Source organism: Ammospiza caudacuta, chromosome 5, assembly GCF_027887145.1.
Source record: "Ammospiza caudacuta isolate bAmmCau1 chromosome 5, bAmmCau1.pri, whole genome shotgun sequence".
In the NCBI taxonomy this organism is placed as follows: Eukaryota; Metazoa; Chordata; class Aves; order Passeriformes; family Passerellidae; genus Ammospiza; species Ammospiza caudacuta.
In genome coordinates this window covers 9,408,947-9,425,632 of record NC_080597.1, presented here as the reverse complement: position 1 = coordinate 9,425,632, position 16,686 = coordinate 9,408,947, and positions in this window count along the sequence as shown.

The window sequence follows — 16,686 nt, the reverse complement described above, 5'->3', positions numbered from 1 at the left end:
CCCGAGGAGGGAAAGCAGCGTCCTGCCATCCACCGGCATGGGCAGCGTTTGATGTGCGCTGCTGAGCCAGGCCAAGGGGAGCTGCAAACCCTGACATCACGGCTCTGCTGCCCTCGGAGCTGCCTGGGATACTTTCACCACAAACACCATCACAACAGCAAGCGTTTACTTTTCCGAAGTACTATATACACCTGCTTACATCTGTAACAAAACAAGCTCCAAACACAAGCTGCAAGTAAAACACACAAACACAGTTCTCTTGACGTTTTGAGGCCCTCATGGCCCTGTGAAGCACTGGCCACTGGTACCTCTAGACCCTGGCAGTCTGAATTTGAGCCATATCTACTATACTTAGAGAAAAAATAAAAATTAGAAGAACCAGACCAGACCACTGTCACAGTGAACTGGTTACAACTCCACGTGCAGAATTCCTGGTGTGCTCAGAAACTTTTTACAACAAAAGGAACGTATTCTTTTTCCAGTACAGTAAACATTGAATACAATTTGTTCTTATTTCAAGGGGATCTACATAGCCCATTATCACTTATTTTGGGAAGTTACTCAGCCATTCATCCCCATCCATCTCAATTTAAAAAAAAAAGCATTCCTATACAAAACTGAAGGATTTCAGACAAAATCCTACTTTTTGTTTGTTTGGGTTTTTTTTAACAAAGAATGACTCTCACCTCTTACCTAACTCTCACCAGGCAAAACCACAACAAGCTGAAAGAAAAATAATCAACTTTGGATTTCAAAGTCTCTGTCAGTGGCTATGTGTTCTGTACTTCCAACCAAGGCTGAGTTCCTGACTGACAGTACAATTATTACAACTGAGATTGCCAAAAGTCTGATATGCTTAGGATTTCCCAGGCTTGGTTATTGGTGGAGACCAGACACAGCTTTCAAAGTTCCTACGTTATCCTTTATGTTAATTGCATTGTCATTTCAGTATGTAATTCTGGTAAGCACCACTACAAATCCATCACAATAAATTCTGGGAACAAGGAGAGAACAAGATCATCAATATTTAGAAAACAGAGAAGGTGAGATGAAAAACAACATCCTAGAGAATTACTGATCTGTTACTTGCCTTCTTTGCTGTTCCTAATGTGAGAATATTTTTGCAGCAAACCGAATGAAAACTCCCATTTAACTTTCAGCATCAGATTTTCCATGTACAACTACAAAAAACCCCAAAATAATTAAGTCACGTATGAAATTACAAGACTTGGTAAAACTAATTTTGAATTTATGACATAGTTCTAGAGTATTGTAGGTGTTCCTGTCAGCCCAACTCTTCATCACCTTCAACAAAACAAAAATCTATAATAACTGGACAGCTTTTTAAATCCAGCCTATGTGTTAATTATTCCCACATGCAATTCAGTTGAAATTAATAGAAAAAGTCTCATTGTTCTTCTCCTGAGCACAGCTTAGCCTGTTCTCTAAGTCCTAAGACTACAAATATTGTGAACAATAACCACTTTGGTAGGTGAGGCATTCTCAAGAAAGAATTACAAGAACTCCTCTGAGCAATACAAGGAGGAGTAGTAATGAAGAAGGTATTTCCAGCAGTCAATGTGTTGACAAAGGTGTTGTTTGTTGTCCCATATGCAGTAAGAGGATACTGCAGAGACAGGGATTTATGTTCCCTCACTGTGATACCAGTATTAAGGTTAGAAAAATTAAAGTCTAGAAATGTGGAAAAAGACAGTACAGTGTTCTGTAGCACTCAGTCATCGCTCAAAACCTCAAGGCTTTAAATCTTCACATTAATTTCTTTTTTATATTATCAGACTAGAATGTGAATACTATTTCGTCTGCAAGAACCTGAGATATGCAAACTATTATTGGTGGTAGAAATCCCATCTTTGCTGCAGACAGTTTAGGTCCCCAGATAACCAGGACTAACCAATGAAAAAAAAAAAAAAAATCATTCTCCCCACATATCAGACATGTTTTTCTAAGGCTTGATGTATGTAATTCAAATAGAAAGAGAAGCTGTTTTCTATATGTAATTCTGTTAGCTAAGACAACTTCCATGAGGTGTTTTACCAGCAAGTTATTCTCACAAATCAAACTAATCCCTAAGTGTTAGCAGCGAGACTAGAGACAGAACTAAAACATGAGGTAATGCTGTTTAAAAATAAGTTGTTAAACAACTCAACTTCAGACAACTCTGTTCTTTCCTGTGTCTGCTGGTCTCCAAGTAATGACTCAAATACTGGAAAATATGTGATAATGTAAACTGGTATGAAGGAGCACACGTGGAAATTAATTTGTCTTTATTTGGGGTCCACATCACTCCTTCCAATACTTAATTTAACCAGCAGAGAACATGCAGAAGTAAAGGATGTCAACTTCAAGAATTTTTTCTAAAATGGCACATAACATGAAATATGATCCTGCAGGCATCATTAAATAACTCTTAATCAGATCAGTCTGAGTGATCCTGGAGATGACTGTGATGACACAATGCACAAGAGAACCCAGACTCTCCCTTGTTTTATTGCCAGCATTGACCACACCTGTGAAATGAAAGGTGCTTAGGTATGTCTGACAACTAAAAAAATAAAAATAAAATAAGAAAACCCCACACCCAGGACAAAGAGTTTCACTGAAGAATTACCCCCCAAAGAAGAACCTCAGGGCTGTCTTACAGAACAAGAAAGAGCATAGGCTTAAAAGGAAAATGGCATGAGTTTTGTTATGTACCAGATAGTACCACATAACCATACCACATAAGCTGATTTATATCTGGCATCTCTCTACTATTCATGGCCTGTGGAATTAACTAGGACGTCTGTGAGGATAATAAACATGATTTCTTTCAAGCTAAAGAGAATACTTACAAACTGTTTCACTTTTGACTTAATTTTGTGGCCAGAAGTAATTCAGAGAGAGGCTACACAGTGTCCTCATTGACAAAGAGCAGCTCTTGTAGCTCTTCTGAAGGCTCAGGACACAGAAATCATGTGATCTCTGCACATATACACAGAAAACACCTCCGAGATCCTGTTAAGTGTTTCATGTGTATTATGGATGACAGCTCAGACACCTCATCTATTTTCTCGGGTTTGAAAGTTTTGTTGACACAGGGAAAACACACCAACCTCCCTGCAGCCTGCTCAGCCCTGCCATCTCCTCCCCACATCTGACAGCACTCAGCACCTCAAATCACTTGGCCAGTAAAGACACTCCTGCACTTGAGGCACTGAGGAATGTATTTCTGATCAGCTTGTACAGCCTTCAACTAAAGCCTCTGCCTAGGCTAAGAGATACTGCAATTCATTAAAGCACCATTAAATGAAATTAAAATGCAGTGCTAGGAAAGCTGACAATGTCTTACTGCAGCTTCTGTGGTGCAGCTTTGCAAGCAGAACAGCTTCGTAAGCAATAAAAGCATTTGACAGATTCTGCCAGACAGTTGTTTATCACAGAGGTGAATGACCTTGGACTGACAGAGAATTGGCAAAGGCAAGCACAGAAACAGCCTTCTGTGGAAGAATAAAGAAGGAAAGAGCAGTCTCTTACCACCTTAAAAAAATCTGCAGAATGTTATTTTCATTATCTTTATTATATTTCCCGCTAATGTAAACTTTCCTAAATGTGTTCGCAAAAATTATTTTGCTTTTTTACAGAACCATCAGATGCAATTAACCCGAGTCTTCTTGGAAACCACACCCTTTTATAGTCCTTTTAGCCAGAGTACTTCTCCCACTAACAAATGTTTTCATATGAAAATTTTTGCCTCTGTTTTTATCCTGACATGCTTTTCATTTTGGTATTGATACTAAAAATAAGTGGAATTGTGTTCCTGTGTGCCTATTTGGTAAAAGTATCTAACTCTTTTTTTACCTGAGCTACTTACTTGCTTTCTTCGCTTCTATTCTAATAATAATAAGACATCACTTGAAATTAATTTGTCACATCTGATGTGGAAAAGAGATACTATAAGTACACACCAGCCAAGCATATTAATACATGGTTAAAATGAGAGCAGAGAAATAAGGCAACTGAAATCAGAATTATTAGTGTCTGCACTGTTCCTCACAAACTTCAGTATAAAGCAGATCTGAATACTTTCAGTGTTACACTTCCACAACACAGCTGGTAAAGAAGATTCTGACTATTTAGTTCTGCCTGGTGAGCATTTGTTAGCTGTCCCTCCTCCCAGAAGAGAATGTTTAATCCAAACAAGTTAGGAGATTTCCTGGTAACTGAAGTGACACAATTTTACTAGCCAGGCACCCTGGAGTGTGAATTCTTGTACATTATTCCATCCACTACAGACATCCTAAAAACTTGCCAAAACTCTCAGTATATTGTAAGACAATTTCAAATAGCACACAGTTTGTACAGACTTTAAAAAAAAAAAACCCAAAACACAAACCACAACCAACAGACAAATCCAGTAATAACACAGAATAATCTGAATTGAAAGGTACAAAAAAAGATCATCAAATCCAGTTCTTAAGTGAAGGGCTCATCCAAGGACCAATATCAAGTAATCCTAAATAGGGATGCAAGTTTGGTAACTGCTTTTGCCCTACTTCCTCAATTTGCAGCCTAAAAGTGTATCGAGAAGATTAAGTGGCAACTAAAAAAAATAAAAAACACCACACCATCTTTCTTTTCACATGAGATATGCTTTAAACTGTAGATTCATATAGAAGCAAACTTAGCAAAGGAGTTAGAAGCCCATCATTATTCTCTGTTAATACAGAGAATTACAGCACAGGCTACCTGTTATGTGACAGGTGTGCACTTAGAACATCTGGTCCAAAAGAGCGTCTGAGTCTGCACGGTAAAAAAAAAAAGCAACCCTGAATTATTTTATACCAAATCTCAAAACAAAAATGCTGGCAAAGCAGGCCCAGCCAAGTGTGTCTTTACTTAAATTCACCCTGGACAGGAAATGCAAAGAAGCACACTACAGAGACCATCACACTCTCTGGAAGATGGAGCACAACCTAAACACCTCTCACCATCCTCAACCACTCCCATTAGCTCTTGGACAAGCTTGTTCAACCCTCATAAAAATATCCTGGACAAAGCCAAGTCCACCAGGCACTCTTAACTACATGTAATTCAAATTTTGTGTTAACACATCAAGCACCAGGCCAAAGAAATGTAGATATACTCCTGACTTGGCCAAGGCAGTCCCAAAATGTAGGGATTCATAGGAGTCAGGACAAAATTTCATCATGCTTTACACCAGAACAGAGGGTTTTCTATCCTCAGGTTCAGTATGTGCCTAACAATTCATCCCCAACACAGCAGAATGGAAAAAAAATACTTATGGAATTCAGCACTTTCACCAGGTCACAGATTAAGGTTTCAAATGTATCAAAACCTATAATTTTCTTTATAGACAAATTTAGGTGATCATATAATATATCACTTATCACTCAACACTTTATATATAGCCCTGACTTTTCTTGAGATGACTTGAAAACCCTGCCAGCTGTACTTGACCTCCAAATAAAGGATTCATCCTGCTATGCAAAATGTAGCTCTTTTTGCATAAAAGCAAAAAGAGGAATATCCTTCACCCAAAAAAGATAAAGATAAAAGGAAGTAATTAAAAATACAAATATGGCAAGAAATTAATTACTAGAAAATTACTAAAAATCCATTCCATTGCACCATGGTTGTAACTAAGTTTAGCCTAATTACACCATGTCTGGAGTCTGCAAAGATTTATGGATACATTTGACTTAGGAATCTCCTTGAAGTTTTAGCTCCTCACTGCACAAAGCCACTCCATGAGGGAGGTCTTCATAGGCACAAGCTGCAAGAACACAGGGCTCACAAAATAGTGAGCTAAAATAGTGACATGTAAGGAATGTGAATGACATTCCAACAGAGAAGCCAGTAAAAGGAGGACTCCATCCCCATAACTTTGTCCATAATGTTACTAAGCAACACGAATTTGCAGGCACTTCACTGCTGCAATTACAGTGATGTCTCAGATAAAATTGGTGCAGCTTCAGTCTGCAGTCTTGAGTAATTTCTGAACCCTGTAATTAGTTTTATCAGAAGAAAAGCTCAGACTATTTCATTTCATACAGAATAAATAGACAGTTAATATATAGTGGTTTTCATGTTCTCTACATTTTGATATAAAATTAAGTACATGTTTGCTTTTGTCCCTTATTTTTGATACTTTAAGCAGCAGATGCCCATCCAAGAAGTCTCAATATCCTCAAGAACTGAGCACCATAAAGCTAATCATCCTGTTTTTCTGGAAAATTGTTACTGATAAGAATTGTACACAGAAGAAATATAACATTATAGCCTTCCAGTGTGGCACTATGCCACCTGGCAAGTTCCTGGTGTCTATCTTGCATGAAATTAAACACTACAAACATTTTTCATGAGCCTCTCAGGAAACATCATCACTCTTAAATCAGTGATAATTCACCCCACATGAAGAACCTTACTTTCTAATCTACCCTTCATTTCTAGTGTATACAATTCAAGAAGTTCCAAAGAAATCCATTTTTGGCAAATAACTGAAAGTATCTTTGTGTCTTCTCTAGCTCAACCTTATAAAAATTGGAAGATAAAGAAAACTTCCCCTGCACTTGAGAGTTCAGAAAAACTTAGTGTCTATATGATAACACAACAGCCCATTAAATTATGAGAGATCTATCATTGCAGTGTAACACATGGTTAAGTGGGTGTATTATCAAATAAGACTTGATCTTGCACATTTGAAACCAACAGAAGCTTTGCCTCTGTTTCCTTGGGACTGAACAAAGAGTTAATTACTACGGGCAACGTTTCCAGAACTGGTAAATGCCAAGCAGCTTACACTTAACTGCAATAACAAGGAATTGTTGGGTACTGACTGAGTTTGAAGTAATGATTAAGATTTTACTCTGATGTCCTATTGAGTGCTTATATATTTTAAAAATCTGGATACCTACTGATATATCTAAATTCAGATAATGGAGGTCTCTGAAATTCTGTTTCAAGAAATACAGCTAAATCTATTAAAACCTAGTTACACATCATTCTGAAAATACAACTTACTCAGAAAATCTGAGACCATAGATGCTTTTGTGCTTAAAAATCTACTGCAAATCCTTTGAAAGACTTCATTAGCTTCCTCAGATTGATATTTTTACCACATCCACTGCATTCTGCTGCTTCTTTAAAATAATGTACATTAGCATAGTATCAATAAAAACTCACAGCAAGAAGCATTTATTTCCTTAAGAGTGTCTCGGTCTTGTAGCTGGAGAACTTGCGAATCACTTGTTACAAAACCATTACAGCAGATTTCAGCCTGTCTCTTTTTCTTGTTTCTGTCTTTTGGGAGAATGCAGAAAATTCACTCCCCCTCCTTTCCCTGTAGATTTAATGAGCCAGGCATGACAGCATTTCATCTGACATAGCATCTTGTCAGATCCAAAGTCTATTTCTCTATCTGAGATTTTATTATTGGCTGCTTTTGTTATATAATCATTCCTACAGGTATTTTCATATCCTTTTGGCTACAAACAGAATAAATTCTCAAAAAAATTCTCAAAACTACTCCTTTACATTCAACCCTCCAAATCCATATTATAATTCAGAATACACAACATAGATGAGAAAACACCCAATACAAGAGGGTAGCAAAGCAGCTATGGCTTAAACATTTTTACACCAAGAGATAGAACAGAGTCAAATCAATCAACGACTTAGAAATGCCAAGCTAAAAGCACATGAGAAAAGTAGCTGGACAGGAAGTCCTGAGTATTCTAAAACAGATATTGTCACTTATCCCTGTTAAAGCTGCTCCACTTCACATGAAATAGTGAAATCATTTGGTCCAGGAACAGAAAGGATGGTCTAATGACACAGAGAAGACCTGAAAAGGAGTTTTGTAACTAGGGTACTCCAAAACCAGGAAACCAAGTCCAGTGGAGAAGAGTAACACATCCTAGAGAAAAAATAGTTTTGTCCTGATCAATAAATATTTATTTCATTTTCAATATATTAATCAGTAGTTCACTTAGCAAGCTGCTCATGTTACCTCGTGCCTTTACAGCGATAAAAGTACATGGAGTCACTAGAGTTTCCTGGACTCACCCCATAGTAGCAGTAAGAAGAGAGATTTATAATTGTCTGCATAGCTGGAGCACCTTAGCCAGTGTATCTCACTATCCCCAAACTTCAAAAAGGAAATATTTCAGAACCAAAATCCCAGACCCACAAAAAGCTGCAACTGTCTGAGGAGCCTGCAACCTTTCTTCCCTACAAAACCTTTGTAATGTTCATCATCCACCCTCCCACCTCTTCCTCTGAGGCTTCAGCTGCCAGTGTTCAAGCCATGCTCGGATGCAGCACAACTGTGTAACCTGGAGCAGGGTCCTGTGACAGGCTTTGTCTGTGCTTCACCCACTCACTTCCCCTCTTTGGCTCCTGAACTGTGTAGGGGGGGAAGAGAACATAAGCAAATAAAGGTAGTAGAGAAAATCTTGCCCCCTAAAGGGAGGGGGGGCTGCTGAGCCAATTTTTAAGGCTTAGGAGCCGGCCTGATGTTAACAGGCCACACCTGTAGCCAATAAGAAGAGTGTTATAAAAGAGTGGATTGAGTGGTTGGTGGCAACTGGAGTCAGTTGGTTGCTGTGAGGACAAGGAGGAGCCGTTGTCTGGAGGAGCTGCCTACAAGAAACATCAAGGAGGTATGAAACTCTGGTAATGTGGGACCCTTGCAATGCAATGGCATTAGAATTCTTGTGCTATAATGACATCAGAGCTGCAGTTAAACTCAGCATTTGGTCTCAGTTTGCTTCTAGGCTTTGCTCCAGGTATACTTGCCTTGGTGAAGGTGATATCCTGGCTAGACTCATCTGAACCTGGTCAATATAGACTTGTCTAGTAAGAAAAAAAAATGGTGGTGTTATCCTTAATATTTATTTCACAATCTCAAAATAAGGTTTGTCCTTCTTTTTAAGTAAATTTGGACATACAACAAGCACTCAAGTTTTTTATTGATATATAAATGGATTTCACACAACTAATTAGTTTTTTTTTCCCCTAATCAACAGTCTTTTATTATTTCTTTAGAGGCCTTCTTTTCTTTTATTATCTCTTTAGGAGTCATTGTTGGATATAGTACTGGATGTGGTATGCAACATTTGCTTGGTAAGTTCCTGAAGGAGAACAGAAATGCTTTCTCATGGGAAGGAAAGAACTTAGCCCCAGTGTTGGAGGTGCAGATAAGAAGCTGTGTCATGCAGCTTAAAGGCAGCAGCAACTTTCTGTCCTGGCACATTTGGTTTGGAAGCACTGACTCGGTTTATACAATCATGGAGTCAGTATCCATCTTTAGAAGGTGGTTTCCCTCCTGAAGGAATCAATTTATTGTGTGTTTTCCTCTTCCTTGAGGCAGCCTTCTTGAAATCTGCCACCACACTTCTTTTGGACAACAGGGTAAGCAGCTGTGCTGGGTCTTGGTGTGCAGTGAATCTAGTGCCCTGTGCAGGTAATGACCAATAGCAGTGTTCTGACACCTTTGTATAGAATCAATCCCTGGATGTTTTGGATTTTGGAGGAGGGGATGCCATTTCTTTTGAGATGGGCTTCTGGGTCCTCTCTTAGGCAAAGGAAGCAAGTTTGGATGGGGACTTTGGGCAGTCTCAGTGAATTGAAAGGCTTTTCCCAATAGGTAGTTCTCTGGGTTAGAGTTGTTGAACTGTCAGTGGGAATGCAGAGACCAAGCCTCTACAGGACAAGTTTTTGTCCCTTGTAGCTTTAGTGTGTGAGCAGTCCCTGGTGCCATCCCATTTGGATCCTGACTCTGTGAGACTGAAGGCTTACAGTGGTACCTAGAGCTGAGAAGGAAAGTGGTGATAGCAGGGTGTGTGTTTGTAGATTGATGGGTGCAATTGAAATTGTAGGCAGCAAAGAGCTTTCTCCACTGACAGTTTTATGAACTCTGTTTTTGGCAAGCGTTTTCAAGTTTTTACCAGACTCTACAAGAGTGAAAAAGTTTGTTAGGGCAGAGGAGTTCGTGTTGACCTTTGAGTGTGGTGCAAAGAAGAGCACCCACTTGGATGGGCGAAGTCTTTTTGTCCAGTTGGTTTGAGAGCAGGGACGTCTCTGACTTGGCTGTGTCCTGCGGTGGTTTCGAGCCGGGCTTGTTTGTCCTTGTTCTGTGAGTCGACAGCGCCATGGTGTGGTTATTTCGATGAGCACTGACAGTGCCCAGGAAAAAGACAAGCACTTTTCTAGCCCAGCCCCGTTCGTGTGGGATCAGGATGGGGGCAAGAGCTCTGCTGTGAGTCTTGTCTTGGCCCTTGGTCACTGACAGAATGTGATCCTGCATGTAGCAGAGAAGGAAGAGGAATCATTTCATTGTTGGCTGTGCAGTTTGTGAGCTTCAAAATAAAAAGCAATTTCAGCATGGCCTCTTCCTTATAGAACATTTTGTGCTATCAGCTGCTCAACATGTAACTTGCGTCCAGCCCCCTGGAGAAATGCACTTTCCCTCAAGATCTATGTACCATCTTGCACTCTAACTCTTGAAGATCCCAAACCGCTTCAAAATGTCCAGCAGCTGCTCTCAAAAAAAAAAAGTCCTACAACAAAAAGGCAGTGCTGGCCATAAAGGTCCCTTTGCAGTCTGTCAACTGAACGAAACACTAGTGATTTGCACATTCCTTCTGAATGATATATATATATATATAGCATCAGCACATTCTCTCAAAGTGGCAGAGACTGTTGTTACAGTGAAGCATTTTCAGCTGCACCTCTGGCTGACAGATGTGCCAGGACAGAACCTACTCCCTTTCCTGTGCAAACTGACCCAGTGTTCTAAAGCTCTGGGCAACAGGATGTAACTAAGCTATCAAGAATTGCTCCCTTACATAACACAACTGCTGAGTGAGACAGGGTTAAAGGCTGGCAACACCTGGGGAGTCCCTAGGGATGACTTTGTCTGGAGCTCTTTCCTCCACAGTGGGGTCTCCTCACGCACTTCCTCTGCCCCAGCACAGGAGGCTGAGCCCCCTGGAGCATGTCCATCCTTCCTAGAGTCCCTTTTGGCACCTGTGCATCCCTGCACAGCTCCTTTGGATGCTGCTGTCCCCTGAATCGACACAGACCATGCTGCATTTGCCTGCTGCTGATTTGAAGCAAAGAAAGAGGAAGAGTTCATTTGGGCTCGACCTGAAATGATGTTTTGATGCTTCTGGTTCTCCTTACAGCTTTGGCAGCAGAGCAACATCACTGTCCCTACCCCCTACTCGCCCTTGGAATGCACACACAGGCCATGTGTCACTTCAGGTGACCCCAAGTGGCTGCATCAGTGTGAGAGGGCAGCTGCTGTTTCACCATTGCAGTTCTTGGCTTGTTAAAGCCCCTCCTACCTGTACTACAGCCTGTGCTTGAAGACACAAAACTACCATCCTGGAGGAAAGGCATCAAAGAATGCTTGACAAGCCTGAAGGGAAGACTGATTACCCCTTTTCTCACCAGGTTCTTTAGTTGAGGTTGCTAACAAGGACCAGTCTTGAAATCCTGGTGATAAAAACAAGAGCAGGCTCCCAGTACTAAAGTGATTTCAGGTTTCACTATAAAAAAAAGAAATGCCTAAAGCAAGGGGGCCTGTGGGCCGAGCAGGAGCGTCCCGATTAAGGATGCTGCAGCACCATCACTGGGGATGTCCCCAGTATCCCCTGTGGAGTGGCACAAATTCAGTGGGTCAGAAGCCCCTTTTTATCCTGGTTTTTGTCCCTTTGGATTGGTTTCTTTTTGGATCCTTCATTTGCATGGCAGTTTAAGGCACTGAATTGGCCATTACTGTTCTGTCCAGGCTGGCTTGTTTCACTGGGGGGTGGTGCACTTTACTTAGGTGTGTTATGGTTCGTTGAGTACATATTTCTTACAACTACCCTTTTAATCCCTTTTACAATATAATAACCCAACTAACAGTACGTGCTTAACAATCTATCAACTATTTTTCAACAGTTTCTAACCTATTTTTAACACCTGGAATGGGTCTTTTGTTGTTTTATTTTTCAGGTCCTCAGTCCTGCGTGGGACTCAGTAACTGGGTGCTGCAGAGGCCCCGGCAGGCATCAAATATGCTTGCCCCACACCCAAAGGTGGATAATGAGATGATTGGCTCTCACAATTAAAGATAACTATTGTGTGAATATTAAGAAAAGCTTCAGTGATGTATAGTTATGTTATTGTAGTTTAGATGCCCTCTGTTCTCCCCACAGTTCCCTTTCCCCCCTGTGTTGTTGCCATCACACAGCCTGGGCTGTCCAGGACAGGTACAAAGAAGCTGCACAGGTGTCCCTGGCATGGGGCAGGGGGGAATGGAAAAGCTTGGGGGTGCTCAGGGGGGCAGCATGGCAACACCTGACCTCCAATCCAGTGACAAGAAAGCATCTCCACTGATAAATGGCAAAGAAGAGCTGACACAGACTTTGGGAGGGGCCAGGGCTGGCTGATGCAACCCCAGGGGTATAAAACACTGAGCATCCGTCTTCATTCAAGATGAACTGGCTGCATGGTATGCACGAGGGTGGTTCCTAGCACTGCAGCTTTTTCCTTATGTAATCCTTTGCTGTATTTCTGTCAAGGTTTAATAAACCTTTTTAAATTTTCAAAGTGAGCGGTTATTTCTCACAGGTGGCACAAGATCTCCTCCAACACCGGCCTGTCCGCGGGGTGCTTGGACAAAACACCAGCGGATCAGATGTTGGCACTCCGGGAGAGAAGCCAGAGAACACCGGTCACTTGCAGAATTGGTAGGGGGCAGAGACTGCCCCTGGCCCCCCTAATTGAAGGGGGACCGAGGGCCTGCGCCAGCCCCCACCAAAGCAGAAGGGGGGCAGCGACTTCTCCCTGTCCCCCTAAATCACACGGGCACAGACACACCGCCAGCTCCCCCCATATCGGAGGGGGTTGGACACAGAGGCCCCCAAAAGCACAGGGGGGACCGAGACCTCCCCAGCGTGGCAAAGCTAAGGATAGAGAAATCCCCGAGCATCCCCCCGGGGACCAGATAGAATAAAATTGGCAGAAATGGGACCTTACAACACATCAAGTGCTTTGATATTTGCTCTCCAAACGAGTCACCTGTGATGAAAATGCAAACAAATTGCAGAGCCCTGGTTCTCCCTGTGGGAGCGGAGGGCAGAGAGCCCCAACCAGCACACAGGGGAGTGATGGACAGAGGTGGCCCGGTCTCCCATAGGGGAAAGGAGTGGGGACACTGTCACTGTTAGGTTGGATGTGATATACACATATGATTAGGGTTTAAGAAGAAACAAGGTTTTTATTTTGCATGTTATCTAGCTTATATACTCTTAAAAAAGTGTGATTTTAAGTCATTAACTATATCACAATAACTTATTATATTCATTGGTGCAAAGCAATTTCTGTCAATATAATTGGCAGAAGTTTTACAGAAATTTAGTAAGGCACATAAGTAGATACTTATGCATGTAGTCTAGTTTACAAATATTTTCATGTATCTTTTCTAATCTGTTTCCATGCTGACAGCCTTGTCTTCTTCCTTACTATGGATACACTTGAAAATCATTAATTGTTATTTCTTCTATTAACTCAGCTTTGCTTGCAGGCCAGCTGTCAAGACTCTCCACAGGACACCCCTGAACCCTCCCCCTAGGCAAGAGGAGGACGAGACCTCCTGGCAACCACAAAGGCAAGGTGAGGATGGGGAAACCCCCAGTACCCCCAAAAAGAACCTCCTGCTCCCCCCATACCCTCCCCCTGGCCAAAGTTAAGGACAAACACGGATGGTCTCTGTCCCTCCCCCAAAAGGGGAGGAGCATGGGGGACCCCCAAGCCCCTCAAAGAGGAGAGTGGATGAAGGTTCCCCATAGGGAGGGTGAGGATGGAGATCACCCAAGCCTCCCTCGTTGGGGAGAGGAGGGTGGACACCCCGGGTGTCAACCTGTTTTTTTTAAGATTTTCTAAGCCTTCTGATGTTGACATTCTTATAGTGAACTTTTTAATACACTTTCTGTAAATAACTCATTGTTTTGCATTCCTTTATGGAGGAAGACAGAATTGATAGACTGTTGGTTTCAACCAGTGTCATTGGAGAGGTGTCACTGTCTCCCTCCAATCCACTGTCACTTTTGGGAAACTATAAATGTTAGAGTCAGAAAATAAACTTCCCTTTTTCCTCACCTTAAGAACAGCGGTGCTTGTGTTCTTTCGTGTCCTATAGAGACACCTGGGCACCCCCAAAAGGGGAGAGCACAGAAATTCCTCAGCCACCCCAAAAGGGAGAGGAGGCCAGGGAAGCTCCTGTGCCCACCCCCTGCCTTCCCACGGGCACCACTGCAGGCTGTGGGCTGCTCACAGGAGCAGCAGCTTTGCAGAAATCCATTGGGGGTCATGCTTAACAAGATCAACATGAGACAGCAACAGGCATTTGCTGCCACACAGGGCAAAGATTTCCTGGTCTCCTTAGGAGGAGTTTTGCCAGCAGGGTGAGGCAGCTGACAACCAGGCTCTTCTCAGGGCTGTCCAGTGATGGGCAGGAGACAATCAGCACAAATTGCAAAAAAAAAGAAAATGTATTTCAACAGAAGACAAAAGTGCTTTTACTCCAAGAGTGGTTGAACACAGGTTTCCCAGGGGGGTCATGGAGTCTCATTCCTTGGGAATATTTGAGCCAGGATTCAATGTCTTCCTGACAACCTGACCTGGCTGACCCTACTTTGTGCAAGGCTTTGGACTAGGCAGCCTCCAGTGGTACTCAGCCTTAGTAGTTCTCTCATTATGCTATTTAGGTTTACTTGCTGGTAAACCTAAAGTTTATGTAAGAGATAAACAAGTGTGGAGTTTATTTATAGCCATTCTGATGTGGTACCATCAAGAGCTCATTGTAGCAATCATCACCAAACAGCTTCTCAGCACCACTCAACATTTTAGTAAATTTGCTGAAACTCAGCAGCTCGTCTCTCTTCACTTTGAAACAAAGAATTAAAAAAAAAAAAAAATCCTTAGAAGCAAAGCAGATAAAACCAGAACTAGGTGGCAAAAATAATAAATAAATGTATCTCTCTGAGCAGGGCCTTATTAAAGTCCTTCCTTGATTTTTTGGTTGCAAAGCCATGTGGGCAGCCGGCTGCCAAGCCCCTTCCACAGTTACAGGAATCTTAGAGGCATGGAACCATAGAATGGTTTGGTTTGAAAGGGTCCTTTAAACTAAAACCACCAAATTGAACACCAGATCTTCCTCAAAGGCCATTGCCATGAATTTCTGAGGCTCAGTTATTTACCACAGGATGCCCACATAGGAAAGACCTTTGCCAACTGCAATTATACCTGGATTGCAACCCCCCTCCAAACTGCAGGTTTCTCCAGAAAAAGGAGTTAGCCTTCCTTCTTCTTTACAAAATATTTTTAGTGAGTTGCAGCTCCTCAGCAGAGAACTACCACACACTAGATCACTCCCAGTTGTTCTTACTCATGGGAAGGTTGAAAAAATTTTGTTGTTTTCTTCAACCGCTGCTCTTGCTGCTTTTTTTACCACAGATGAGGTAGCCTACTCAATAATGATACATTTAGTCCTGACTGGTTTGCCCCAAGCCTTGCAACCTGGAACTTCCTCAGCCTTCCAGACCCATTAGTTTTGGAGAAACTTCTGACGGATCATGAAACAAATATCTGTGGTCATTTCATGAGCAGCATTGGTTCAGGGAATTTTTTTGATTCCATGTGAAAGAAAAAGCTTAAGTCATCTCACAGATACAATGGTTAAGGAAATGCAAATAATAAACATTAGAGCCCAGATATGGGTCTGTGGTACTTAGTCACCTCATTATTCCATTTTGAAGTCAATGTGAATTAACTGGCTATATTTGGTTTGGGGACTTGAATTCCAGCTCTGATTTTCTGGCCTACATTTCACTCCAGCAAACCCCTCAGCATCAGAGGAGCACTATCTGGTGGGTAATCCTTTCAGTATCCAGTAGCCGCTGTTAAAGCTTTCTTGGTGTTATCCCTTCCTCTGTCTGAATCTTTGTACCTTCCCGCCAGTTTGAGACTCCACCTGTGCACCACAAGCTGCTCCTTAAAAAAAAAAGAATTATATCACCAGAAGTGCAGGCCTTCCCACAGGAATTTTGGATGGACCACATTTATAAGGTCTCCATAGGGAAAAATATACTTTTGGTCTGGAATTAGGCAGTACCACTGGAGCAGCACAGCTCTATAGCCTAGCTGGATTTTTCATCTGAGCCATCTTTCAGAGCTGTATAAATAAAGAACAGTGGATTCTAGTGTTTAAGTGGCCTACAGAATTATTGAGTGATGTCCACCCACCCACAATTATTAAACATACCTCCTCTCTAAGGACACAGATGCTAATGCTTATGTTAGCTGGTCTCAATTTTCTACTGCCATTTATCAGGAAGTGAGCACTAAGTTGGATTTGGGAGCAGGTCCAAATTTAGCCAAGGCAGTTTATTTTCCAAAGAAAATACTGTTGACAATAGAACCAGAGTTTACAGATTGGATCTTCTAAATGCACACAGGCATTCAAAAGCTGCTTCCTCAAATATGGAGTAAATACACAAACTGGCCTCTACATACCATCCTAACATGGTCCCTCTGTATTTATGTACATTAGACTGTGCTTTTTCTGGTGCTTTTGAAAAGAGGCTCAAGGTGAGGGATTTCAGCAGCTCGCAA